Source organism: Mauremys mutica, chromosome 6, assembly GCF_020497125.1.
Source record: "Mauremys mutica isolate MM-2020 ecotype Southern chromosome 6, ASM2049712v1, whole genome shotgun sequence".
NCBI classification, from domain to species: domain Eukaryota; kingdom Metazoa; phylum Chordata; order Testudines; family Geoemydidae; genus Mauremys; species Mauremys mutica.
Genome location: NC_059077.1, coordinates 103,253,296 through 103,279,882, shown reverse-complemented (window position 1 = coordinate 103,279,882; position 26,587 = coordinate 103,253,296). Strand labels below are relative to the sequence as shown.

Genomic DNA, 26,587 nt, shown 5'->3' with positions numbered 1-26,587 from the left:
AAAGAATGTTAAAAGGTAGAAAATACAGACAGATCTTAGCTCTTGAGAGATATAACCTTATACTGCAATAAGATAGGAGTTTCTTAAACGTGTGTTACCCAATTCTAGCCCCCAACCCACACCCTGTAGGTGACTCTGCTGGCATATAAGGGTTGTACAGGTGCTGCAGCCTGCTGCAGAATTCCCCCAGTGAAGAGCAGTGTAGGTTTGCTGTCTGGCTCCCATCACAGCCCTCAGCATAAGAGATGTGCCAAGGTAGTGCCAGGAAGAAGCATGTTAGGGGCAGAAGTTGAATCTCTATAGTGCTGAGCGTTATGGCAATTCTGGACCGCTCCAGGCTGCGGCACAGCCTATGGATAGCCTAGATAAGGCTGCCATAAGTTAGAGCAGGGGCTGCAGTAGCCCGCAGCCAACCCAGAATCTTTTTCCTGCACTTCCCCTGGACTCTTCTGTGCTGTGCCTATTCTGAGGCATCTGTCCCACAGGCTATAATAATGTAACAGTTCATTGTTCCACACTGGAATAACTGTGGGCCACGTTCTGATCCCAGTTACACTGGTGCAAGTCAGTGACTACGCTAGTATAAGTGACAGCAGAATTAGTCCCTATTCAACTTTTACTAAAAATAGAGAAGCACAAACTGGAACTGCCAAATCTAAAATCTGAATCCACAGCCAGATCTGGTCCGTATGTCTTGAGTCCATATCTGTAGTCATCTCAAATTCTTCTTCTTCTTATTCTTCTACACTTAGCCAGACAGTCGTCTGTTGCAATCATTCGCCATTTGGTCTGTTCCTGTGCAACCGCCAAGGCTTGATGTCCTGAGAGTCCAACTGGAGAGTCCAGTCTCACATTGGATTACCTAATGCAAACAACCCCCACAGTGTTTCGAAAAAAAATGATTTGGATCTAGTTCTAATTTATAAAGGAAAACCAAGACATATCTTTAATTGGCAAACCAGCGTCCATGGCAGTTGAGGCTCTGTTGGTGGTATGCGGAGAGTAACTTTGCTTACTCTGTTTTGAATCAGATACAGGATCTTTATCTCTCCCAGCCCTGCAACAAATAAATTTGGAGGAAAAACTTCACGTGTCAGTTTTGTCTACTCACTTTCAGATGTCACTAACTTCTTCTAGGCATCAGCAGTCAGCTTGAGAAGCAAGTACTAAGTATGGTAATAACACTTATGCATTGCTTACAAGAGGGTCTTCCATAAAAACTCAGCATTAGTCACAGGGGGTAAGTAATTTTTCACTCTTGATGGGAGATTTGAGAAATCAAATTTTCTGTGAGAACATAAAAGTCTTGTAACCCAGAGTACTGAAGGAACTCATTAAGACCGGGGGGACTTGCAAACTCTAGAAATTAAAGAATTTGAACATCTGTTAAACCTCAGTAAGTGTTTCTCCAATGAGAAAAATAATAAATCGGATAGACTTTCAGCATAGAAGCTCAAACAAAACAAACAAAAAAAAAAGATAGATACTTCAAATTAATTGGCAGATGGCTCAGTAAACTAGGATCTGGAACAATTCTCCGAAAGAGTCTTAATTTCTCTTCAAAATTGTGAATACATCAACTGAACACCCCAGAAACACTAAGAAATTTAAGGATTACATTTACCAGGACTGTCAGATAAGAAGAGGCATGCACTACAGGCAAACACTCATCACTGGAATTCACTACATCTATTATAGAATCATAAAATGGGAAAGGCAGCCAGTCCAGATTAGCTTCTCTATTTAATCAGGCATCCAGCATGGCTCAGACATAGCATAGGGTTTATCCTGCCTCTTCATAGTCAGAGCTATTATTACCTAGCACTAAATGTAACATTAACATTTCACTAATTCACTGGGGAGAAATCCTTGCAGCGTGTGGAAGCATTTGACATTTACCATTGTTAAATTACAATATGATAAAATATTGATAACATTTCTAACTGAAGAGTGAAGATGGGATACACAAAATAGCTGACCAGTATTGGATTTAATAGTTTACCTGATGCCAGGTGCAGAAATAGTTGTCACAGTATTTGTTTGTAAAGAGCGAGGCTGACTGAATATGCTGTCTTCTCTACATTTTTGGCTCAGACAGTAAACACATATCAGATTCAGCCCTGGCATGAGTAACTAGGGTGACCAGACAGCAAATGTGAAAAATCTGGATGGGGTGGGAAATAATAGGAGCCTATATAAGAAAAAGACCCTAAAATCGGGACTGTCCCTATAAAATCGGGACATCTGGTCACCCTATGAGTAACAAACTCCCATCGAAGTCAGTGGAAGTTGGCTCTTCCGCCAACACTGGACTTGACCCCAAATCTAGAGACAGATAAAGCCACACCAATGTGTGACTTACTCAGATCAAACCAGCTGAAGTCTCTTTCAACAACATCAGAGGAGAGGAACTAGTACTAATAATGCTTTATATTTACAGAGCACCTTTTATCAATAAGAGCAGACCCTTGAGTGATTAAGACTAATTAAACTAATACACTGACCAAGACATCAATTCCTGTGTTTATCAGTGCTGTTATTTAAATGATAGAATAAGGCTTTGGCTACACTTGCACTTCAAAGCACTGCCGCAGCAGCGCTTTGAAGCGCAAGTGTAGTCAAAGCGCCAGCGCTGGGAGAGAGCTCTCCCAGCGCTGTCCGTACTCCACCTCCCTGTGGGGAATAACGGACAGCGCTGGGAGCCGCGCTCCCAGCGCTGGGGCTTTGACCACACTGGCGCTTTGCAGCGCCGCAATTTGCAGCGCTGGAGAGGGTGTGTTTTCACACCCTGCTGCAGCGCTGCAAATTTGCAAGTGTAGCCAAGGCCTAAGATAATACACTTTAATGTATTTTATATTTCCAGTGGATAAAGGTGAAGTCAGACAAATTCAAAACAGAAATAAACAGTGAGGGTGATTAACATGGGAACAAACTATCAAGGAAAGTTGTGGATTCTCCATCTCTTGATGTCTTCAAGACTGGATCCCTTTCTGGAAGATATGTTTTAGCCAGACACAAGTTATAGGGCTCAATACAGGAGTGAAATTTAATGGCCTGGGTGAAATGTAATGGCCTGTGATGTACAGGAGGTCAGGCTAGATGATATAATGATCCCTTCAGGCCTTACTCTCTGAATGTATAAATACAAACTAGGAGTCCCACTGTAGCTACCTCCTCCATTTTCTCTCTCTGCATGTCTCTAAGATGCTGTCCTTCACAGGTAGGCCCAATACTCACCATTACTACTTAACAATATACCAGTTGGCCTCATATGCTGGAATATTAGTCACTGAAATAAATTCATCATATGTACTACTGCAGTGTATTACATTCTCATTTGTAGTGAATGATATGAACCACTTCTAAAGTTATCATACCACTTAGCAGTTACCAGTATCCTCATATGGTGCCAAATCCAAAGACCCACTGAAATCAGCTGAAAGATTTCCAGTGTTTGAAAGAATGCAAGCTCAAATTTAAAGTTTTTTGTGGAAAACTTAATTCTGAGTTTCCTCAATTTCAAACATTTGAATTTTGAACATTTCAATAATATTTTGAATTAATGATGTATTTGCACCCTTAAATCTAAGATTCTTATTCTTCAAATAACTTCAAATACTTACTGGATTTATGAAAAAATAAGGAAAAAATGTACAAACAAACAAGTTTAGATTAAAGCACAGGACTAGCACTCAGGAAATCTGAGTTCTAGCCCTAACTTCCCCAATTTGCTTTGTGAATTTAAGCAAGTCATTTAATCTCCCTGGGTCTTAACTTTAAAATGGGAATAAGGCATGTCTACTACATAGGTTTATTTGGACGCTTAATTCATTAATGTTTCTAAGTGCTTTGAAATTCTCAGACATGCAAAATATGATTTTAAGGAAAAAATAATAAGCAGGACATCAGGTCTTTGTTTCTTTTTTTCAAATTAAGTTCATAATCATTTGTCAGGACCACTGATTTCGTTATTATGATTCTGTAGTTTAAACTTATGGTCTTGTTTTGTTAAAATCCAAAAGCTGAGACCAAAAATTCCTAACATACCTACAGTAAAGGAGTATATGTCCAGAGTAATTCTTGTTTAGTTCCAAGACAAACATAAATCATCCATTTTAAAGATAGCTCTGTTCAGTTTAACAAGGGTCCCTAGTATGTTATGTTGACTTTTTTGTACTACTTCTTTGTGGTAAATTTTATGAAGATAATAAACAAAATCAAGCAATTGCTACTATAGAGGTCCCACTACTTATTTCATTTTAAAAGGGATGTTAAGACCATTCCAAGAGCCCCACATTCGCATTATAAGTACCTTAGGTGCACATCAACATATTTCTTCATTACATCAGAAAGGGATCTAATTTCTTAGTCTTGCTTCTCCATTCTTAATGGAATTGGCATGGCTACCGTCATGCCTCCCCTCTCTGGAGAAGATTAAGAATATTGTTTTACAGTCTGGAGATTCTCAACTAAAATGAAAGAGAACATTACTAACTTTAAACATTTTGTTTCATGTTCCATATGAAATCTAGTAATGAAACATTTTTAAAAAGGTAGCACAAATGTAGATGTATTTCTCTGTAAACTATGATGAAAGTTAGATGTTAGGAGTCTGCAGGAAAACTAAAACAAAAGCCACCAATCTCCTCCGGGGAATGTTTGGGCCAAATTCAACCCTGCTGTAACTCCACTGATATCACAATGTATTTGGCCAGCTAAGAATTAAAAATCTCCTCCCTCAATCAGCATCCAAATATAACAGTTCAGGGGATCAATGACACAGTAGGAGGAAGTACTTCTCCCTTCAGGTCAAAAGTCAGGGTGTCGGGCATGTTCACAGCCAGTGAGAAGAAGACACATCAGCTGTGGCTCACCAGGGTCCCACTTTAGCAAGGTACTTAAGTGTGCGAGTGGTCCCTTTAACTTCAATGGGACTAACATTGTGCTTTAATAAAGGCACGTGCTTAAGAAGTACCTTGCTGAATCAGGACCTAGGCCTCCCCTACACACAGGGTTTGTGACCAGTAGAGCCTGCGTTTTGTAGACCCACCAAGCCCGGCCCTGCAACTTCCCTAGCCAATCTATAATGTAACCCCACTCTCTCACATGCTCCCATTCCATGGATCACCATGGAGACTGTCTCAGCAATAGACAGAGTTTTGCAGAATTGCATAGGAGGCCCCATGTGCTGCCTGCTTACCAAGCACTGCAGAGCCACACCATTCGGCTGCACTTAATGCCTTTCCTTCCATGGCCCATCTTCAGCTATCTTCAGCAAATATAGTTTTCTCCAGCTTCTTTTACCATTGTACTTTTCTGAGGGCAAAAATTTAAATGAATTATTAGCAGTTAAAGGCAATCACAGAATTATGTACTATGTTGACTGGGGCTGATGGAATGAGGGCCCCAAATGACCTACTATGTCAAATCAGAGATTGAGTTATGCTAGCCACACCTTTAAGCAATTTTCTGTGAGGTGGGGATCTGACAATCATCACCATTTAAAGCTGATGACAGAGGGGTCAGATAAATTTAACACAGAATGACCTCATTTTGCCTGAACCCTAAGGGTACATCTACACAGGGATAAAAGACTTGCAGCATAGCTGCAGCTGGCCCAGTTCAGCTGACTTGGGCTCACGGGGCTTGGGCTGCGGCTCTTTTATCCCTGTTTAGACATACCCTTGGCTACAGTATCATTGCATTTTCCTTTGCTAGCCTAAGTGAAGTTAACAACAATTACCCTACAGAACTAAGAACATACATTTCTTTTCCACTTTCCTAAAAGATATGCAATATTGCAGTGGTATGTTTAATGTCAAATCTTCTCAAGTAATAAAATAGTTTGACAGTACATTTCATTTAGAACAAAATGTTAATTATATTAACAAGTTATTTTTTTTTAAAATAAGTGATTCACAAGGGGTAACATTTTCTGTATACCAAGGTTAACAAGTTGGTCATATTTTGTCTCAAATAGTATGTATAATAGTTATAAATATTATTGTACCAGTAGGTGTCACCACAGTCATGGAACTCAATTACTAGACTGTGGAAAGTGGTTTCCTTATTTAGTATTATATGCAGGAAATTTATTCAGACAATGAGTATGATCATGAGCTAACATTGGTTAGTTATAGTGGAACTTGTTTTAGGTCAAATAACTAGTTGAGGCTTGAGATGATCTGCCAAATATACCTAACTGAATTTGAATGACATTTGTCTAGACATATTGTGTGTGGTTATTTCAGAAGTTTTGCTAAATATCGTGTAGCTCCCCCTGTTGAGAAGTACTCAGTTTGACTAGAACCCTTAATCCTTCAAATACAGAAAAAAACATAAACAGCCTAAATATAAATATAAGCCTGGTTGAAAGAGCAGGGAATTACCATAATTCTCAAGTGAGTCTCAAAATCATTTAGCTGTAAATTTGGTAATGCACAACAGATGCAAAACATATTTGGCTTGTTTGTTATGAAAAAATTAGAAATTGCAGCTATGAAATGTTGAAAAACAACATTATCTTTTGTAAGATACGAGAAATGACTTTGAGTATGACTGACCTATTCAGCTATCCAGTCACAAGACCTAATCAAGAGGTGCTTAAACTTGGATTTTGTTCAGTCTTTAAACTACCTCCCACTTACTTCAAAGGGAGGGTGTCTGAGTAAGGATTGAGCAAAGCCTGAGATAAAGAATGAGTAAAGCCTTCAGAATTTGACCCACCCAGAGTGAGATGGGGTGGGAGAACCTTCTATTTTTCCAGTCAGGGAGCTAAAGGTTTGACAAAACTCAGGGGTAAGTAGTGACTTTTAAGCCAAGTCTGGGTAAGGGGTAGTGCAGATCCACACCACCATCACTGTGCCTTAAAGGCTTTGCTTTAGTCACAAAGGGAATGCATTCTGCTCCATTCATTACAGTGAAACAAATTGCCTCCCCACAATATATGGCCATGGCCTTACCTTCTCCCACCCCCTTTACAACATCCTACTCCAGGGGGAGCAGGAGCAACCAGTCTCTACGTTCCACAAAGCACAGAGAGCTTAGTAATTGCTGTTGTGAGTGGCTTGCTTCCACATAATTATGCAAGGAAGGGGAAGATTTATTCTTGCCCTTGCACAGCTAACCAGGGCCAGAGCTCCTAGAGAGAGCAATAACTTAGCAGAAGTTAATCTGTAACATACCTATAGAAGCTGTATGGCATTCACATACATGTATGGTGTGAATCATAGGCCTGGACCCAAACCCTGGGTCTCAACAACCCTTAACTTCAGGGATGTATGAAATCCACCCACAGATCCAATTACACAGGTCCCTTCCACTTAAAATGGGCTGAATCCCTGATCCCAACACCTGCAGGCTGTGCAGTGCTTGAGAGCTGACTCCTGAGCCAAATGTTGCAACTTGAGTCCCTCTCTCATAAAAACAAACTAAAATATACATGGTACCAATACTGTCCGTTATTGTGTAGAACCTAACATAAGGGGTTTTTTTTACAACGCATTGTTTTAGCCACTGCATGTAGAACATTAATTTCTAAGGACTCCATTGAGCATTTTGCCCAAGTAAGGCATGAGTAAAAACAGAGACAGATATTACTATGTACAGAGTCACAGTCTATCTCAGGTACTTATATAACCACCATTACACCTGCTATCTGAATGCCTCCCTAACATCCTTAACATCTAACGCAGAACACAGCTGCATTCTTTGCACTGATTTAGGTGTCAGTGATGTCATTAACTATTGACAGAGTAACAAACCCCTGAACTCACCTCTTGGCAGACTAAAACATTCTCACTCCGTGAACCTGGGTCCATGATGGTCATGAAGAATGAGAACTGTGGAGGGGAAGAAAACCACACACAAGTGTGTGAACTATTAAACAGCCATGTTAGAAGAAGCTCGGCCATATACAATGTCAAGTTAAACAAAAATAATAGATATTTGCTTCAGCTCCCTAAACGTCATAAACTCACAACACAGGAGCTCTGAATTCAGAAGTAGAGACCTCATTAGCCCTAATTGTATCATCTCCCTCTTTGTTCCAAGAGCACTCACCACAAATACCACTATTCTGATCCTTAATTGGTATCTCTGACCTCAACAAGGCCCAGCCATGCCTCAAGCCATTTTATTATGTTGAGGAGGTAGATTTCAGAGATGTCAGAGAAACGCACATCAGTTACAAAAGAGGCCAGGATAATCAAATGGTATGCTTTAGCACAGTTGCCAAAAGAGCACATGGAACACTTGAGCTGATGATGGATCTCTCTTTCCTGTCCCCATCTACGCTGGCAAGCTTATCTCTCCTCTAAACTTAACATAGTGAGAGTTCAGACCATACTAATAACCTGTTCACAGCTGCAAACAATCTCCTCAGTATAGTCCATTTGTATGTCACTCAATAACCAGCCCACTCTAGTGGGCATTATTGGATCATCATCATTAATACAACTCTACCCTGATATAACGCCACCTGATATAACACAAATTCAGATATAACGTGGTAAAGCAGGGCTCCGGGGAGGCAGGGCTGAATGCTCCGGCGGATCAAATCAAGTTCGATATAACACGGTTTCCCCTATAATGCGGTAAGATTTTTTGGCTCCCGAGGACAACGTTATATCGAGATAGAGGTGTATGAACAGTAATTGCATCCAGTACAGTATGGCAGTTGCAGAGGTTGTGGACAACGGGTATGCCCTGATCACATTTAGTTCCCTAATATCTGGACTAGGTGAGCTGGATCTGCCTAACAAGAAGTTAATTTGGAAACGATAGCATTTATCAAAGGCTTACTTTAATGGCCAATGTGTGGTGCCATGCCCATGATCCAGTAAGAAAAAGATGAAGGAGATAAGCTTCCAGGACATATGGATGGCACTGGGGGTGGAAAAAACAAGATGAAAGCAGGCACCAGAGACCTTGAGGCAACCCATGGGGATGGGCCATATTAGAGCAGGGATTCCACCTAACATACTCCTGAAAGGAAGTGGAATGCCATGTATCTAAGGCCTGAGGCTCATTAATCAGGAACTCAGCAAAGGTCCTGATTTAGGTACTCCAGCACCTTGAACAACAGAGACAGGAACGGATACCATGTGGGAAGGACAAGTCCCTTTGAAGAAACACAAAGCCTCATTGTCTAGAAAGAAAAGCCTCTGGAGCAGTTACCAGACAGACCAGATTACCTGCAACCTACATAAGGGAAACAGCTTCTGTGACATCCAGATTCATTTTAGAGAGAGAGGTGCAGGTTAAAACTACCAGGCAAAGGTATGTATGCTGTGGAACATGTCCTGAGCAAGGACTGCAGACCATAAATATAGAGTGGGGCACTGTATTCTGAAAAGCAGCACGTCTGAAAAGGATTTAGGGATCAGAATGGACAAGCAATTCAAGGTGAGCTCCCACAGCAATGCTGTGGCACAAAGGGCTAATACAATTCTTGGCTGTATAAACAGGCGAGTAGGCATACAGGGATGAATTTTACTTCTATAGATAGCATTGATGAGATGGATACTGAGTACAGTTCTGTTAGCCACATTTTTAAAAGGATTTTGAAAAACGGAAGAGAGTGCAGAAAAGAACCACAAAAGTGATTTGAGAGCTGGAGATAATGCGTTACACAGAGATTTAAGAAAATAAATCTGATTAGTTTAATCAAAGAGATTGAGAGGTGACTAGATCATAGTGTGTAAGTACCTTAATGGGGAGAAAATAATGGATATTAACTGGCTCTTTAATATAGTGGAGAAAAGGACCAGTGACTGGAAGGTGAAGCTAGACAAATTCAAATTGGATATATGGCACAAGTTTAACAGTGAGGGTGATTAACTATTGGAATAAACTAACAAGGTAAATGGTGGATTCTCCTTCTCTTCGGATCAAGACAGGAAGCCTTTCTGGAAGATATGCTGTTGTCAAACAAGTGTTTGGGCTCAATACAGGAGTAACTGAGTGAAATTAATGGGCTGTAATATATAGGAGGGCAGATTAGAAGGTCAAATGGTCCACACTGGTCTTAAACTATATGAATCTATGCACATATCTGGGATGGATTTATTTTTGGGGTCATAGAATTAGGGTGGGAATTAGGGTCAAGTTCCCAAAGAAAGTAGCATAGAAAACCACACAGAAAAGTAAAACTATTGCTTCTGAATCTTACTAGCCTATGTGGGACTATGTAATGGATTCTTACGCCCAAAGATCTGCCAGAATTGCTTCCCTCTTGTGCTGCCTTCCCCAGGCTGGTAGATGGACCTTGTGTCCTTTTGAAAAGGAGTTTTCAGTGCTTTGCTGACACTGAGGTGGCTTATCCTTCCAACTAGATCACAGAGTTCACCCCTTGTGGCATATAATGAAATCTAGTGGAAACACAAACAGTCTTCCACACCAGAGTGGACCGAGTTACTGTCTTCCCTTATATACTGTCATGTGACTGCCACCTGATCTCTGGACTCTGCATTCCTGTCTCCTGGGAGACAGATTAAATCTGACACAGGTGAGGCTGAGCCCCAACCCACTTAAAGACCCAGCTCACCCTCTGACATGCAGCCTACTGTCAAAAGACGGAAGATGTTTAGGTGGTGACATTACTCACCAACACATGCAACTTGTTTAAAACTTTTCATCACTGCAAACTGCTTCCAGGGATCCAGATAATACCAAGTATGTATTCTGTTTAGGGGCAAGATAGGAGGATACAGCTGAGGGAGTGAAGTCCAATTTCTCCGGCTCTCATGATTTGCTTGACATGATCTGAAGGAATATCTTGACTGGGAGCTCTGAAGATATTTGGAATTCAAGGAGCTGAATAAAATTGCCTTGGTAAAACTTTGAGTTGAGCTTTTGCACACTATTAATTTGTGCTCACCAATTACATTCTTTACATGTGTAAAACCCATTTGTGTTTGAATTGCACATGCAGGTTGGGTCCTTTGTTCAAATTCTATCATATGGTTAAACTTATATGTGCAAGTGATTGTGTGTACACATTTGCAGGTGCACTAATAGAGGCCAATGGCCATCGTTAAAAAAATGTAGCAGATATTGTCATCATATTTCATGATAGCATTAGTAGTAAAGTCTGTCTGGGTGGTAACAGTGACAGATGTCTGACCTCAGTCCAAATAAGCACAGTAACAGAGATAGGGACTAGAATACCATTTGGCCACAGGAGGGAGATCCACTATTGACAAGGCTATAGTATGTGAGATAACGCTACTGTCAATGTACAAGAAAGGGTCCACTGGGGTGTACCACTTGGCACAGAAAGGTAGACCCAATGTGTTACAGCCTCATCAAGAAGAGAAATCGGTATATCAGCCTCCATGGAGAGCCAATACTCAAACATAAAGTCCACTTCCCCTCATGTTGCTACCCTATGAGGATGTCCAAGATCTTCTGGCATAGGCTTCAAGCACTGAGAAAATTTCTGCTGGATCATCTGGGAGTGGAGAGAATTGAGCTGACAGGAGAGGTTTCTTGATCTCTGTGTTGTATGCTAATACACACACTGTAGAAAAAAGCAAGGTGGCATGGCAATGCTGCAGCAGCAGGAACAGCCTCAGCCTGGAGAACTGCAAGGCCATCCATCTAATTGGACAGGATCTTAGACATCCAGAACTCCACCAGAGAGGTCCTTTGGGGCCATCTGCCTGTCCCAAGTCAGGGTAAAGGAGGAGGGTTGGGCGTGGGGCTAGCAACTCCACCCTGTAAAAATCAGCTTGCTACAGAAACGCCAACAATAGAGTTAACAGAGACTTTTAGCCTAGGAAAAGAAGGGTCTTCAACTCGAAGATGCATGACGCTGGGTGGTGAAAGCCGCGAGGAAGCCACTAAGCCGATCACCCTTCTTGCAGCCAGGAGGATTACCATCGGCACATGGAACGTGAGGACCATGTACGAGTCAGGAAAGACGGTGCAGGTTGCAGCAGAGATGAGGAGCAACAACCTGACCCTACTAGGCATTAGCGAGACAAGATGGACGCAAGCTGGACAGAGACGACTGTTGACAGGAGAGCTGTTGCTGTATTCAGGACATGAAGAGAGCGACGCACACCACACACAGGGAGTAGGCTTCATGTTGTCCAAGCAGGCACAGAGAGCACTGATTGGTTGGGAGGCACATGGTCCCAGGATCATAACAGCATCCTTCAGAACTAAAATGAAGAGGATTAAGATGAATGTTGTTCAGTGCTACGCTCCAACCAATGACAGTGAAGAGGAGGACAAAGACTACTTTTACAACAGACTCCAGAAAATATTAGAGACTCTCCCAGACAAAGACATTACCATCCTTATGGGAGACTTTAATGCCAAAATTGGACCTGATAACACAGGATACGAACAAGTCATGGGGACCCATGCTCTGGGAGAGATGAGTGAGAATGGAGAGAGATTTGTGGATCTGTGTGCACTTAACAATCTGGTCATAGGAGGCAGCATCTTTCCTCACAAGCGGATCCACAAGAGTACCTGGGTATCGCCAGCAGGCATGACAGAAAACCAGATCGACCATGTCTGCATTAGCAAGAAGTTCAGAAGATCCTTGCAGGACGTTAGAGTTAGAAGAGGAGCAGACGTGGCGTCCGACCATCACTTAGTGGTGGCCAGATTGAAGCTGAAGCTGAAGAAGAACTGGATAGACGCGTCAGACAGAAGAGCGAAGTACAACGTCAACCTTCTGAAGGACCATAAGACCAAGGAAGATTTTGGATTGACGCTGAAGAATAAGTTTTCAGTACTACAGGATCGGGCTGAGGAAGAGGAAGACAGTGTACTCAACAGATGGCAGAAAGTGAGAGACACACTTAGGTCAGCATGCCAGGAAGTGCTTGGAATTAAGAAACACCAGCAGAAAGAGTGGATCACAGCAGAGTCCTTGACAAAGATAGAAGACAGAAAGAAGAAGAAGGCAGCAGTCAACAACAGCAGGACTAGAGCAGCAAAGGCCAAAGCTCAAAAAGAGTATGCTGAAGCCCACAGAGCAGTGAAGAGGAATATTAGGAAGGACAAGAGAGATTATGTGGATGGACTGGCAGCAGAAGCAGAGCAGGCAGCATACAGCGGTAACATGAAACAGCTGTACGATACTACCAAGCGACTGTCTGGAAAGTTCAGCAAGCCAGAACGTCCCGTTAAAGACAAGCAGGGAAAGTCTATAACAGGAATAGAACTACAGATGAACAGATGGGCGGAGCACTTTGAGGAACTCCTGAACAGACCAGCACCACCAAATCCACCAGACATCGACCCAGCCAACGAGGACCTCCCAATCAATTGCGATAAACCAACCAGAGACGAGATCAGAAAAGCCATCACCATGATGAAGAACAGGAAGGCGGCTGGACCTGACGATATCCCAGCAGAGGCCCTGAAAGCAGACCTGGATGCTTCAGTGGAAATGCTGTACCCCCTCTTTGAGAAAATATGGGAAGAAGAAGTGATTCCGGCTGACTGGAAAGAGGGATATCTCATCAAAATCCCCAAGAAAGGAGACCTCAGCAACTGTGCCAACTATAGAGGAATCACACTCCTGTCGGTGCCAGGGAAGGTCTTCAACCGAGTCCTCTTAGAGAGAATGAAGGATGCCGTCGATCCACAGCTACGAGATGAACAGGCAGGTTTCCGGCAGAACAGATCATGCACGGACCAGATAGCAACGCTCCGCATCATAGTCGAGCAGTCTATGGAGTGGAACTCCTCGTTGTACATCAACTTTGTTGACTATGAGAAAGCATTCGATAGCGTGGATCGAGAGACCCTCTGGAAGCTCCTTCGGCACTATGGCATCCCAGCAAAGGTGGTCAACCTGATCAAGAATTCATACGACGGCATACACTGTAGAGTGATCCATGGAGGGCAGCTCACAAACAGCTTCCAGGTGCGAACCGGAGTCAGACAAGGATGCTTGTTGTCACCACTTCTCTTTCTTCTCGTCATCGATTGGATTATGAAGACATCCACTTACAAGCGTAGGAATGGAATCCAATGGTCATTGTGGACCCAGCTTGATGACCTGGACTTTGCCGATGACCTTGCACTCCTTTCGCACAGTAAACAGCAGATGCAAGAGAAGACCAACGTAGTGGCAGCCACGTCATCACAGGTTGGCCTCAACATCCACAAGGACAAGACCAAGATCCTTAGGATCAATTCCATCAGCAACGACCCAGTCACACTGAATGGAAGCCCCCTGGAAGAAGTGCAGTCCTTCACCTACCTAGGTAGCATCATCGACCAGCAGGGTGGCACAGACGCAGACATCAAAGTAAGGATTGGTAAGGCAAGAGCAGCCTTCTTACAGCTCAAGAACATCTGGAGCTCCAGAGAGCTGTCTTTGGCAATAAAGATTCGACTGTTCAACTCCAACGTGAAATCAGTCTTACTGTATGGAGCTGAAACCTGGAGGACAACCAAAACAACCACCAGGAAGATCCAGACCTTCATTAATAGCTGCCTCAGAAGGATTCTCCAGATCCGCTGGCCAGACACCATCAGTAACATCCACCTCTTGGAGAGGACCCATCAACTCCCAGCAGAGGAAGAAATTAGAAGGAGAAGGTGGGGCTGGATAGGACATACACTACGCAAGCAGCCAACCAACATCACCAGACAGGGACTGCAGTGGAACCCCCAAGGCAAGCGGAAAAGAGGCCGCCCAAGAAATACCTGGCGACGCGACCTTCAGGTTGATAGCAAAAAAATGGGCTATACCTGGAACCAGCTAGAGCGAATGGCCCAGGATAGAAGACTATGGAGATCTGTGGTTGGCGGCCCATACCCCGGTTGGGGTGACGGGCATGAATGATGATTAGACATCCAGGGTTGTAAGAGACCCTACAAATGGGGCATCTGAAGCAGCCTATGCTTGTCGGCTCTTTGCAGCACCAGAAGTAAGGAGCAGCAATGGCAGCAGCAGTATGTCAGTGGCAGGGCTCAGAAGGGACAGCAGCTTGTATCAGAGGCAATCGTTTCACCATCCCAAGCAGGAGGCACTAAGTGGCAGCAGCAGAAGAAAATGGGTGATGTTATGAAGGCACGAGATATGAGTGAGCAGCAAACAAATGCTGGTGAATCTGCCCGTTGCACCCTCTTGTCTATGTGCTAGCAGGTATCCAGTTGATCGATGCTAGTTCTTGCAAGAGTGGGAAAGATTAGCTAGTGACAGCCAACGTTTCTGTGCCATTGGCTAGCACATTGGCAGCACTACTTTTGGCGTCCTCTGGCAGTATCCCAGCAACTTGGCACCAGGTAAGAGGCTGAGAGCATTTCTAAATGCCTGGGATTAAAGAGCATGTTTTGTGTTAGGAAAGTAATAGAAATTCATCTCTCTTTGGGCCAATGGAGAAACATTATTAGCTTGACTGCTGATGCTTACCAGGCATGCACTGAAAAATGAACCTGGGAGAGCTGACTGAAGCACAGATTATAGAGTTCATGTACCTGGTAGAACTGACTGCATTTTTCATAGAACACTGCCACAAGAGAAAGAGCATTACCATAACTATCTAAACATTACAAAAGTGATTACACTTTTTTTTTTTTTTTTTTTACACAGGGGAAGAGAGAAAAGTCTTCACTACATTTTGAGGAAAATGAGGTTTTTATATAGAGATGGGGCAGAACCAAAACCACAGATGATCTGTACACACCAGAATATACACACCTGAATTTAGGGATTGTTCAGAATCCTAACCACAATGCAAATTTCACCTTTATCTCTACAATGGGCTGAATGCAATGCCAGGATCAGAATGCTTTGGCCAGATAGTCCCATCTACTTTTAAGGATACCTCCGCTTCTGTGTGGACAGTGTGCATTTTGGAGACCTATATGATTTTAAGAATGACAGCACCCCAGTTTTGCATAAATTAAAGAGCAGCACCAGATAACAAAGCTTTCCCTTTTACATTATGTCTCAGTTCCAAATCCATGGGACATCAATGAGATCAGCATAGGTCCAGAAATTGGAAAGCTGTGGGACTTTTATGTACACAACATAGGAGCAAATGGCTGTCCCACAGATGAGAGTATGTAGTTGCATCTCCCTATTATGGATGCCAATGCTCAGGAACATGAAGCCATAAGCACCCCCAAGAAGTCTTTGCTGGCTAGTGTATTTAGGATAGATGCTAGGTATGCACAAAGGGTTTGCAAGAATCAAGCCTTTCATCTCTTCTTGAGCACTCCACTTTTAGAGCTTCTCTAGATGGGAAAAATTGACCAGCACAGCTCTAGCAGAATAACTATTCTGCTAGAGCTATGCTGGGTCCCTGTGGACACTTCTTTATTCTGGAATAATTACCCTGATTTGGAGTTTCCATTTCAGTTGATAATGCAAACAACAAACCCAAAGGTTTTCATCTCTGAAGATTCCTTAAACACAACGTTGCAAAGGACAATTCCTGAGAATGAGGAAGAGACAGAAATATGAGAAACCACTTTCGTACCCCATATTATTACACAGGCATACATTATATAAAACACTGTTAGATCTGACATGCATGAAAACAATTAGACATAACCAGCAGAGAGAATTTCATTCAAGGGAGAGTAGGGACATTTTTTAAGTGCAGGATCCAGGACATTCCCCAGGCAAATTCTGAAATACCAAATGCAATTGCTTGCAGAAGACTTTAAGACATTTAAAAGCAAACATTTTATACTGAAACATGGAAGCCAATTGGTATTTATCTGAGATTCCATGGTAAGTTTTGTTCTAATAATAAATTAATAAAACCACAGGGCCTCCAATACGTTGGCATATTTCCCGTCAGATGCAAACAAATACATATGTACAAATATCACATCATCATCACAAGACATATATGAAATCATTTTAATTTAAATAAATATCAGCCTTTCCCTACTGAAGCAGGGGACTTCATACATAGGAACCTAGGGCCCCTGACCCACTTCCCAACTCTAGTTGGGTCTCCTAAACCACCCTCAACCCCCACCTTCTTACACAATCATGTATCTTGACCTCTGCAGATGTATTTCTGAGTGCTTTTAGTGCACATGCAGCTTTCAGTATCAAACTTCAGTGGCACAATTTTAAAAAGATAATATGTTCTTTCTTTCTCCCCTTTTTCTTTCCTTCATTGAAATTCACTCTTCTTTTTATCACCACCATGTTATAGATGGGTAAACTAAGCCATAGAGCACGTAGGTGTTTTGTCCATGGTTACACAACAAGTCAGTTGCAGACCAGGTATATTGTGGTGTAACTTATTCTCTGCCTTCTTCTAGGTTTGCTTACGTTAGTCAGTTTTTCTACTATATCTATTCAATGTACATTTGCATTTCATTTTACTAAGAGCATTCATCTTTCCTCTTTTCTGTGCCCAATACTCTTCCTCTTCTTTTTCTGCATTTCCATATGGCTACTTATTCCCTCCACCCTCCCCTTTTTTAAGCATTCTGAGACATAAATGACAGTAGTTTCTCTGTGTGCAGTGTTATTCTAACCGTGTTGGTCCCAGGTTATTAGAGAGACAAGGTGGGTGAAGTAATACAACGAGATATTACCTCACCCACCTTGCGTCCCTAGTAGTTTTTCTGTCAAACTTATTTCTTCTCTTCCTTGTCCACCTGACTCCCCTTTCTGAAAACTCTTCAGATCAATTCCTCTCATCTTCCCCTTCCACTCTCTTTCAGACCTCCCAATACCTATGTTTAGTTAGCACTATTAATATTACACAGTTCCTCAGCCAATTATACCAATTGAGATTATAAATTGTTGTTTTAAATCAAAATCTACTAGCCTACGACCTGCTCACTGCTGACAAAACTCCTCATTTTATTTTTAAACTAAGTTTCTCTACTGGCACAGGAGACAGTGCTGGGATTCTGCCAGGGCTGAACCCGGTAACTCAAGAGGCCACCAGGGTACAGAGGTGAGGCTCACTGAAAGCAGCACCCTTCCCTATTCCTGCCAGCTGGGTTCCAGCACTGCACAAACAGCTCTTTTCTGTTTGACCGTAGGCAAACAGATCCTCCCTCCAAGGTTCTGCATTTTTTAAAACTTTTTTCATGAAGCTGTATGGGAGACTCTAAGCAGGCTGCTCACATACAGGACAGCTCTCATCAATCAGCCCTGGAGTACCCTCTCATTTCTGCTGACTAAACTGAATGCTCAGTTGAGCCCCTAGGATAGTGAGCCACCTTCCAACTATGAACATGACTCACAGAAAACATGTCTCAAAGGTCTTGGAAAGGAAATACAATGAAATAGACAGAAGGGCGCAAATTTATCCCTGGCGTATCAATGGAATGACACCAGGGAGAAATCTGTCTCAGATTTTTTTTTTTTGCTAATGGTCAAAGACCTAAAAAAAGGAGATGCTATGCAGGAGGTACTTAAGGCACATGCACAATTAAAAGCTTTTTCTATTTTTAAAATTATTTTATATTAGACTCATGTCTGTATTAAAAAAACAAATATTTTACTGGCATTAATTCTATAAAATGTTGCCTACATACAGATCCAGCGCTAGGCATAAGTAGATTAAGCTACTGCTTATGGTCCCAAGTAGCTCAAGGGGACACCCAATTCACTTTTTAAGTATGTGTTAGGTGTGTGTTTGTGTGTGTGGGGCAAATATTCCTACTTAGGTCCCCCAATGGGCTAGCACTACCTCTGCATACATACAGCCACACACCCACCTTGATAGGGCTGCAGTGGCATAGGTAAGGGTTTAAAATGGCTGCGGAGAGGTATCAAGTGTAGTGGTAAATTCTCATCTATCACCAACATATTTCCACAGTAAAAAAGACAAAAATCAAAAGGAGGGCAATGTTGAGCACTCACAGTAAATTTCCATATAAAGAACCAAATCCTGTTCTCAGTTACACTGGTGTAAATCCAGAATAACTATCCCTATTTTAGGAGAATTTGGACTGAGATCTTTATAATCGGCCTTTTTTGTCTCACTGAAAAGTCAATAATAAAGCAAATAGCTTATAAGAAGGCAAAAATCAGACAACAACTTTTTGAACATAGAAAAGTGTCCTCTAATGTCTCAATTGGAAAAAAAAATCCCTCTTTCCATGAAATATAGTAAACTAGCACTTGGCTTGTGTTATATTTCAAGTTTCTTGGTTTAAAGCTGACCCATTTATTGGCATCCAATGGAGTTACAGAGGAGTTTTATTTGGACATTCAACTGAGTTTTGGCCACATTAATTTCAGTTTAATTTTGAGAGATTTTCACCTTTCTTGGATCTACAATGGCTGGCATTGTCCCAGCTGTAATCTATTAGAACTATGTAATCAAGTTTCTTAAAAAGAGTTAAGTAAGAGTTTTTTGAAACTGCTCATGTCACTTTATTGATCTCTTTTTTTAATATAGTATCATAATTTTTGTTTGCATCTGCAGAACTTCATAACCTGAAAAAGTATTTCTAGTTGGCATGCAGCACGTCTTACAAGTGATGATGGGGAAATCCCAACAATTTGGGACATATATGGTGCAGCAAGGTGCTGAGCACCCCCAACTCTGATTGAGATCAACCTGTTCATGAACAATTTGCAAACAGAAAAAAAGCAAAATCTTTTGAACAAATTATCATTAATATTTATTCAGCCAGTTCTACCTATAACTTATTTGTTAGGATCCACAATGGGTACCGTAACGGCACCTCATTTTCCACTAGATTTAATTATCTGGGGTGTTTATTTTGACAGGCTGCTCCCTAAATATTTGGTGCTTTTTGTGTGGGATTTTGCCATGATACCCATTAAAGTTAATAAGGGCCATTAGCTCAAGCCCTATATCTCTCCTTGAAAAACTACCCCTAAAAGCCTGGTGCAGGAGTGTCTGTACTGTGTGAGCAGAAACACAGAGTATCACATGAGTATCCAGTTAGGTTTTTTTTTAAGTTTGTGTTAATAAAGATATAAAAAGCCAGGAATGCTTATGGTATAAGAGACTTTTATCTCTAGGTAACTAATTTGAATCCAGAGTAAGCCAATGAATGAAAGTCAGATAGCTGTCCAATGGCCTAAGTGAAATGATCCTAGTCCAAGTCTCATAGACGGGATTAAAAACAAACACACAAAAAAACACCCCTCATACAAATGGCATATTTAGGGGCTTTCTCAGCTGGGAACTTAAGATGAGGATGTTCTAGGCAAGAGCACTATTTCCTCATTCTGAGCATTATTCCTCCAGGAAAGTGCCAGTAAGCTAGTGTGGGTGGTTTGGCTCCTAACCATACTGGAACTGCTCCCTAGGGAATCAGAGTACTTCAGTTTAGAGTGCCATCAAACTAATCTTTCACAAGCATTATATATATAACCACTTGTGCACTCCACTAACTTACTGAAAATCACATAAGAAAAAGGAAACCATTTTAAGGAATTACCTGACCAAGGCAGAAAGCTAAAATAAGAGGTCTGTGCTTAAAATGGTAAAATACAATTAATATGCAGACCTTATGAGAATAAAGCAGCTAATAGAATAAAGTTGCAGTGAATCAGTTAATGCCAAAGGCATTATCATGTGGGCAATAAAGCCATCACATATGTACTGAACCATGAAATAAGAACAAACAGGGGAAATGTTGTGCACTGGCAGAGATGATGGACTAGATGGGTCTTTGATGCTATGATATGACATTGCCTGTCATTTACATATAGACACACTGCTTACGGCAGCATGGTAAATGATTTGGCTCTAGGCAAAACTAATTAAGAATGATAAACTTTCAATCACCCAAGTTAGGGAAGAGTCAGAGACAGGGCCAGTGCTCAACTATGAGTGAGAGTATGCATTTCTAAAAGCTTATGCATAGAAGGATACCACAAATTACCCCACGCCTGTATTATCTTTATCTTGTTATGTGGCTTGGATCTTTTGAAGCTTTTGCTATTATTTTAATAAAAGGTACCTAAGGTTTTATTTTGCCCTCAGTGTGAGTGTCCTTGTTATCCACCCCGAGACTCCCCACAAGATATTGAACTCCACAGTGTGAATTCAGTGTAGTCCGATTTGGGGGAAGAATCTTATTGTAGTCAGATCCAGTGGTCATTAATCGAAACAATATCAACCTTAAAAAGGGTCAGGCAACAACACGCAGAAGTGGTAGTGGGAGCCAGGGGTTCTGTGAAAAATCTTCATTTTCAAATCTCAAGTCTCCAAAGTTAACTGCTTCTGGTGGGTGTTACCTGTCCAGAAATAAAAGTTCCCCACCCAGAAATGTACTTTACTTTGATATATTTCAGGAAGGAGTGTGCTTTGGAGAGGAGGAAAGCAGGAAATGAATGGGGAAAGAGTGATAAACCTTGAAATCAACCATCAAATCTATCTCTCTCTCTATATAAAAATACCCAGTGTGAGATCAGGAAACAGGAAATGCGCATAGTGTTTATTACCACACAGAGTAGTGAGCCCAGCTGGCTACATGTCCTGGAATGGCCAAGATAATCCTGTAATTAACATTCATGCCATACTGGTAAAACAGAACTAATAGTCTGACTTTCTTTGAGAGAGGGAGCAGCCAACATAAAAAAGGCTAGGAATTTTTGTTGTTAGGAATTTTTAAGGAATTCACTCCATGTAGTGTTGCAATTACTGTGTTCCTGCAAATAGACTCATCTCCTCCAGAAGCCTGGAAAGTTTCTAAGGAACTAACATCAGTATGTCCTGTTTCTTGGATGCAGAAATGCAAACACTATTTCCACAGCAGTGATCTCTTGGCTTCCAAGCTTAATTTAATTAGAAAGAGAATTCTGCCAACACTTGGAGGTGACTGAAAGTTATTGGTTATTACTGCTGTTCTTTATTAAAAACAAACAAACAAAAATCAAATAACTGGTTCCCCAGTTACTGGCAGTCATATTACAAAGACCCCCTGGATTGAGATTGCTAGAGTGTGGTGCTGATCCTGTTCTCCTTAAAGGCAATGTATAAATATACACACCTAAACAAAGGAATAACTTTGGCCAAAAAGCTGGGGGTGACAGATACATTCCTTTACAGCTCCTAGAGACCACCCTTCTTCAGTGAAACCCTGAAAACATGCCAACCTATGTTCCTTTAATAGGGTGCTTGGAGGGCTGGGCAGCCTGGTGGTTGGTGCATCTGACTTCTAGCCCCTTGCTTCACTGGCAGAGGTACCTCGGCCCCCTTAGCACACATCCATAAGGACTCAGACCCTCCCTTTCCACCAGGTCACGCCCAGGGCCCTGTGTGAAGCAACACTGGCAGGAGTCTCTCAGCAGGGAGTCTAAGTCCTCTGCTCTGGGCTACCTCTGTTTCTTCAGTTTGGGGCACGTAGTGACTCAGCTGGACTAGTGCCCCCTTGTGGACCATTTGCAGCATCCTCCCACAGCCTCAGATCCCTCTGGGCATGGCAGATGCAAGACTGGAAGGGTCTAACCCCACAGCATCTCTACAGTTCAGTAACAGAGTTCATTCACTGCTGTGCACCGCTGAGTTTCCCTTAGTCAGGGATACATTTGGTGTAGCAGTTGATTGTGTTTGGAGGGTAATTTGGTAAACATATGTTTGCAGAAGACTAGGCAGCTCCACAATCAGCTGCATTTAAATGGTTTGTAGGCTGAACCTTCCTGTTGCATTTGCTTGCTTGTAAATGAAACTTACGATTGTGAAGAAGTTGATGCTATTGGTCACACCCACCTGAGGAAGCTGCCTCCTCTTGCAAGTGTTCTCAGTGTTCTGTTCTGGAAGGAGACTCATCTCATTGTCTCATAACACATTTATGCACATCCATAATAATAAAATACAATAATAATTATTAATTATACAAAATTATGTAAGAGATGAGCCCAACCTCTTGCTTCCCCTTCCCACCACATGTGCAATCTGAATACCTCTAACTTTACAATGCAAAGGGGGATTCTGAACCTGGATTTTAATTTCACAGCTGTGTGATGGTTTTTACCAAGGCCTCATATCTTAATGGAGGGACCACAGGGGAAGGAATCATACCATCACCAAGGGCACAGAGCAGCTGCAAAACATCTCTGTGGAAACTACTTCAGACCAGTGACTGCAGTGCATCTCCACAGTCCCAACAATCCATTCCACACAGAGTGGCAGCACTAGGGCATAGAACTGTAGGATCCAGGCGTCAGCTGATCCTTTGGCCTTGATGTTCCTCAGTTCACCCATACTATATCCCAACCTACCCACTGGATAATTTGCATTCAGAACCCCTGTGAAGATGGAGCCAATAGTGAGGAGCACTCCGCCCCATACACACTCTAATCCCTTTTGCCCCCTCTCTCTACCCAGTGCAGCAGAAATGCCTAATTTCTGCTGCTAGTGAGACTGCCCTGGGTGCTGTATTGTCCCATAATGTCTGTGTTGTGAATGTTGGAGGGAGAGCACGTGATCATCGCCGTAAAGATGACTATCAAATGAATTACTGATGACGTCTCACTTACAAACCACACTTTAGGGGTGATTTTCAAAATGTTATGCAATGTTTTGCCTCTAGCTCCCATTGGCTTCAATGGGAGCAGAGGGGCTAACACCCCCACAGTCATTTAATAGGTTATTTCTTTATCTTAAATTTCCATTAGTTCACTTGTTTCTCACCCCAAAGAAGCTACTTGCAAACCTGAGGCTCTTCCCTTCCCTCCCTGATTTAAATCCCCTCTATCCACATCAGAGCCATCACTCTGTCAGCCGAGGAGAATGGGTTGTGATTACCTTTGGAATCCATCTGCGCTGTTTCTTAATTGGCTGCCTTTGAGCAATATGAGGAGTTCTTTCCTCTACAGGGGCTGATGATTGCTCTGTGGAGGTAGCACAATTACCTGCCAGCCAGCAGAGACTGAAGCCAGCCTTGGTCATCATCAAATATGCATCTTCTGCATAGTTAAACACAACATGTAATAGAATTCATAGGGAAGAATATATGGCATCCACATAAATATAACATTAATTCATTGGTTTTATCGCTATTATACTTAATAGAAGGCATGAATCAATAGTTGGAATAAAGGTGTTCTTGTCCTGCATGGATTATAGTAGATAATAAATAGACATTAAATACCACCACCTACCCTGGAGTGTCAAAAAGAGATTAAAATCAGGGCATATAGAGAAAGAGGCAGCTCTAGTGATGAAGTTGTGATGCTGGGATGCCAGCTCATGTCAAGGCCCCTAGGCCACACTGAACACTGACAGATGCATAGCTGGAAACCAGTCTGGCGCACCTGTGCATTAGCATTGTTAAAATAGATGTTAAGTTGATAAAAATATGTTTAGACTTGATGAAATGCTAGTATTATGCTGCATATATTGATCTCACTTTTAACATCTGTAGCCCATGATATAAAGTTATAGTGAGTGTTTGCACTGTAAAGCTCTAGAATTGTATAACTCGCCAAAAAGGAAAGAAATGTTAATTAATATGTGAAATGCTCATTCTGCACACAAAAAGGCCCATTGAACAAAGGACAAAGACTTTTTTCATTGCCCCCTCTCACACATCCCTATGAAGAGGAGACAGGGGCCAACACTTGTCCCATCAGTTTGAACTCTGGGGAAGGGAATAAAAATCCCTGCTCAGTAGGAACTAGATTACTATGCTACTTGGAATTTGGAGAGGGCAATATTTCTAAGCATAAGCAAGGGATCTCCAAGCTCTTTGGCTTGGATTAGTTCTAAAGGACATGCAGAGTTTGTATATTACAGCAGCATAATGGTACCTTTTGGAATCTAAGACTGGAATTCATTTGTATGTTTACCTGCTTTAAACTTGTAAATAACTCATTTGTCTTATTTAATAAATCTTTAGTTAATTTATAATAGGATTGACTACAAGATTGTCTTTGGTAAGAAATCTAAGGTACAATTAAGCTGGAGTAAGTGACTGGTCCTCTGGGACTGGGCGTAACCTGAATATTATTGTGATTTTTGGTATAAGGACCATCTATCACAAAGGCAAGCTTGTCTCAGTGGCAAGATAAATGGGAATACCCAAGGGAACTGTCTGTGAGTCCATGTTAATGGCTTATTAGGAATCAGGTTTCCAGTCAAAAGATTCACATTTTCAGATTCAAGATTTCTCCTTGTACAATTACTTTGAAGTATTGGCTTAAAATTTGTTACTTCCCACACTAATTCTAGCTGGAATATTCTTAAAACAACAACAACAACAACAACAACAAAACATACACACACACTAAAAGGGTTCATATGATGAAAAACTCATTCTGATATGGGTGGTAAACGTTTGCCTTATTGACTGTAACAATTGAGTCCTTCCTTATTTTTAAACTCCAAGTTTAGCTGTTCCTGCTTCACTCTAGTGGCTGCAGTGCATCTCCATGGCCCCAACAACCCTTCCACCAGGGGTTGGAGGTGGCAGAACTGGAGGTCCCATCTCCCCAGGTCATGAATACTACACATTTCATTCTTTCACCCCCGACACAAAATTAAGAGCTCTGCAGAATGGCTTCAGAATGCCTGAACAGGACCTATGTGCTACTTAAGCTCCCCTCTGAAAGGTTAAGTGACACAGAAGTGGTGCAGGGGTCTTGTGTGGGCCCTCTACATGGGTGAGAACTTCACCCTAAGAGACGATGGAATATGAATGTGCTGGGGGGGGGGGGTAGGGGGATGACTACTGTATTCTGTTCACTAAATTTTAAGTAATTCTATAGAATCTCAGGAGTCTGGCCAAAAGAAAATTAATTATGTTTTCTTTTTTAACCAAAGAACTTAATGTCTTCACAGAGGAGGTTTTCAGACATGAAAATATATTGTTGGAACAGGGTGTCTTGAAAGATGAACCCTATCTAATTAAAAAGGTGTCCTCTAGCACTGGAAGAAGTATTTGCTGAACCTAGCCCTGCCAGATGAGATGCAGAATCTTTTGTTGGGGGTTAGGAGAGGATATGCCCACAGAAACGCCTCATTACTATCATCATAGCTGAAACTTATGGCCCCAATCCTGTAAAGACTTATGCAGGTTTAATTTTACACAAGTTGCTTACAGGCAGTGGGACTATGGGACTACTCATACAGCATAAAGTTAAGCCCTTACTTGCATGATCAAGGCCTGTATCTCTAACTGAATCATTACACCCCATGATTAGGAGGCAGTGGTTAAGGAATTAAAAATGAAGGTAAAAAGAAAGCCCTCCACCCCCTTCATTCTATGGAAATAAAAAATAAGGGCTCTATGCTGTTAAAATGATGACTGCATTATTGTGAAATATTTTCCTTCTTATTGCCCCTTCATCCCATCCCATCCAGTTCCAGCATCTGGAGTTGGTGAATTTATAAAGATACGTCTAATAAACATAATAGGAAAGAAATAATGTAATACAATAGCATAATTCTATTGAGAGGTCCTGGTGGAATGATGAACCGTGAGAGTAAACCCCCTACCAACCCACCACAATCCCTTTTACAGTCTGCTACAATATTCATAGAAAAATCCCAACTGTTCTGTCTCCTCACTGCACTGACTCACTGCCTGAACCAGGCCAGGATTCTTGTACAGACTGTGCTAGACAGAGCCTTGATTCAAAGTTGTGTTGGCCAGGTCTCTTTGGTAAGTTGGATCTCTTTTCCGTGCTTCCTCTTTAATC

At 41.8% G+C, this 26,587-nt stretch overlaps 1 long non-coding RNA gene across 3 annotated transcripts; it reads right to left on the bottom strand.

Annotated features, from left to right (window-relative positions):
• On the bottom strand, nt 1–22,745 carry LOC123373329. 3 transcript variants are annotated; one of them, XR_006580662.1, is made up of 6 exons: nt 22,656–22,745; nt 16,316–16,415; nt 7,776–7,841; nt 5,201–5,316; nt 4,313–4,469; nt 1–1,057 (listed from the first exon to the last, which is right to left on the bottom strand). It is a non-coding gene; the product is annotated as an uncharacterized LOC123373329 (long non-coding RNA). The 3 variants fall into 3 exon arrangements; XR_006580663.1 differs by lacking the exon at nt 1–1,057 and adding an exon at nt 1,215–1,359; XR_006580664.1 differs by lacking the exon at nt 1–1,057 and adding an exon at nt 1,215–1,359 and having other exon boundaries at nt 4,313–4,424.
• Nucleotides 22,746–26,587: the final 3,842 nt, after the last annotated feature.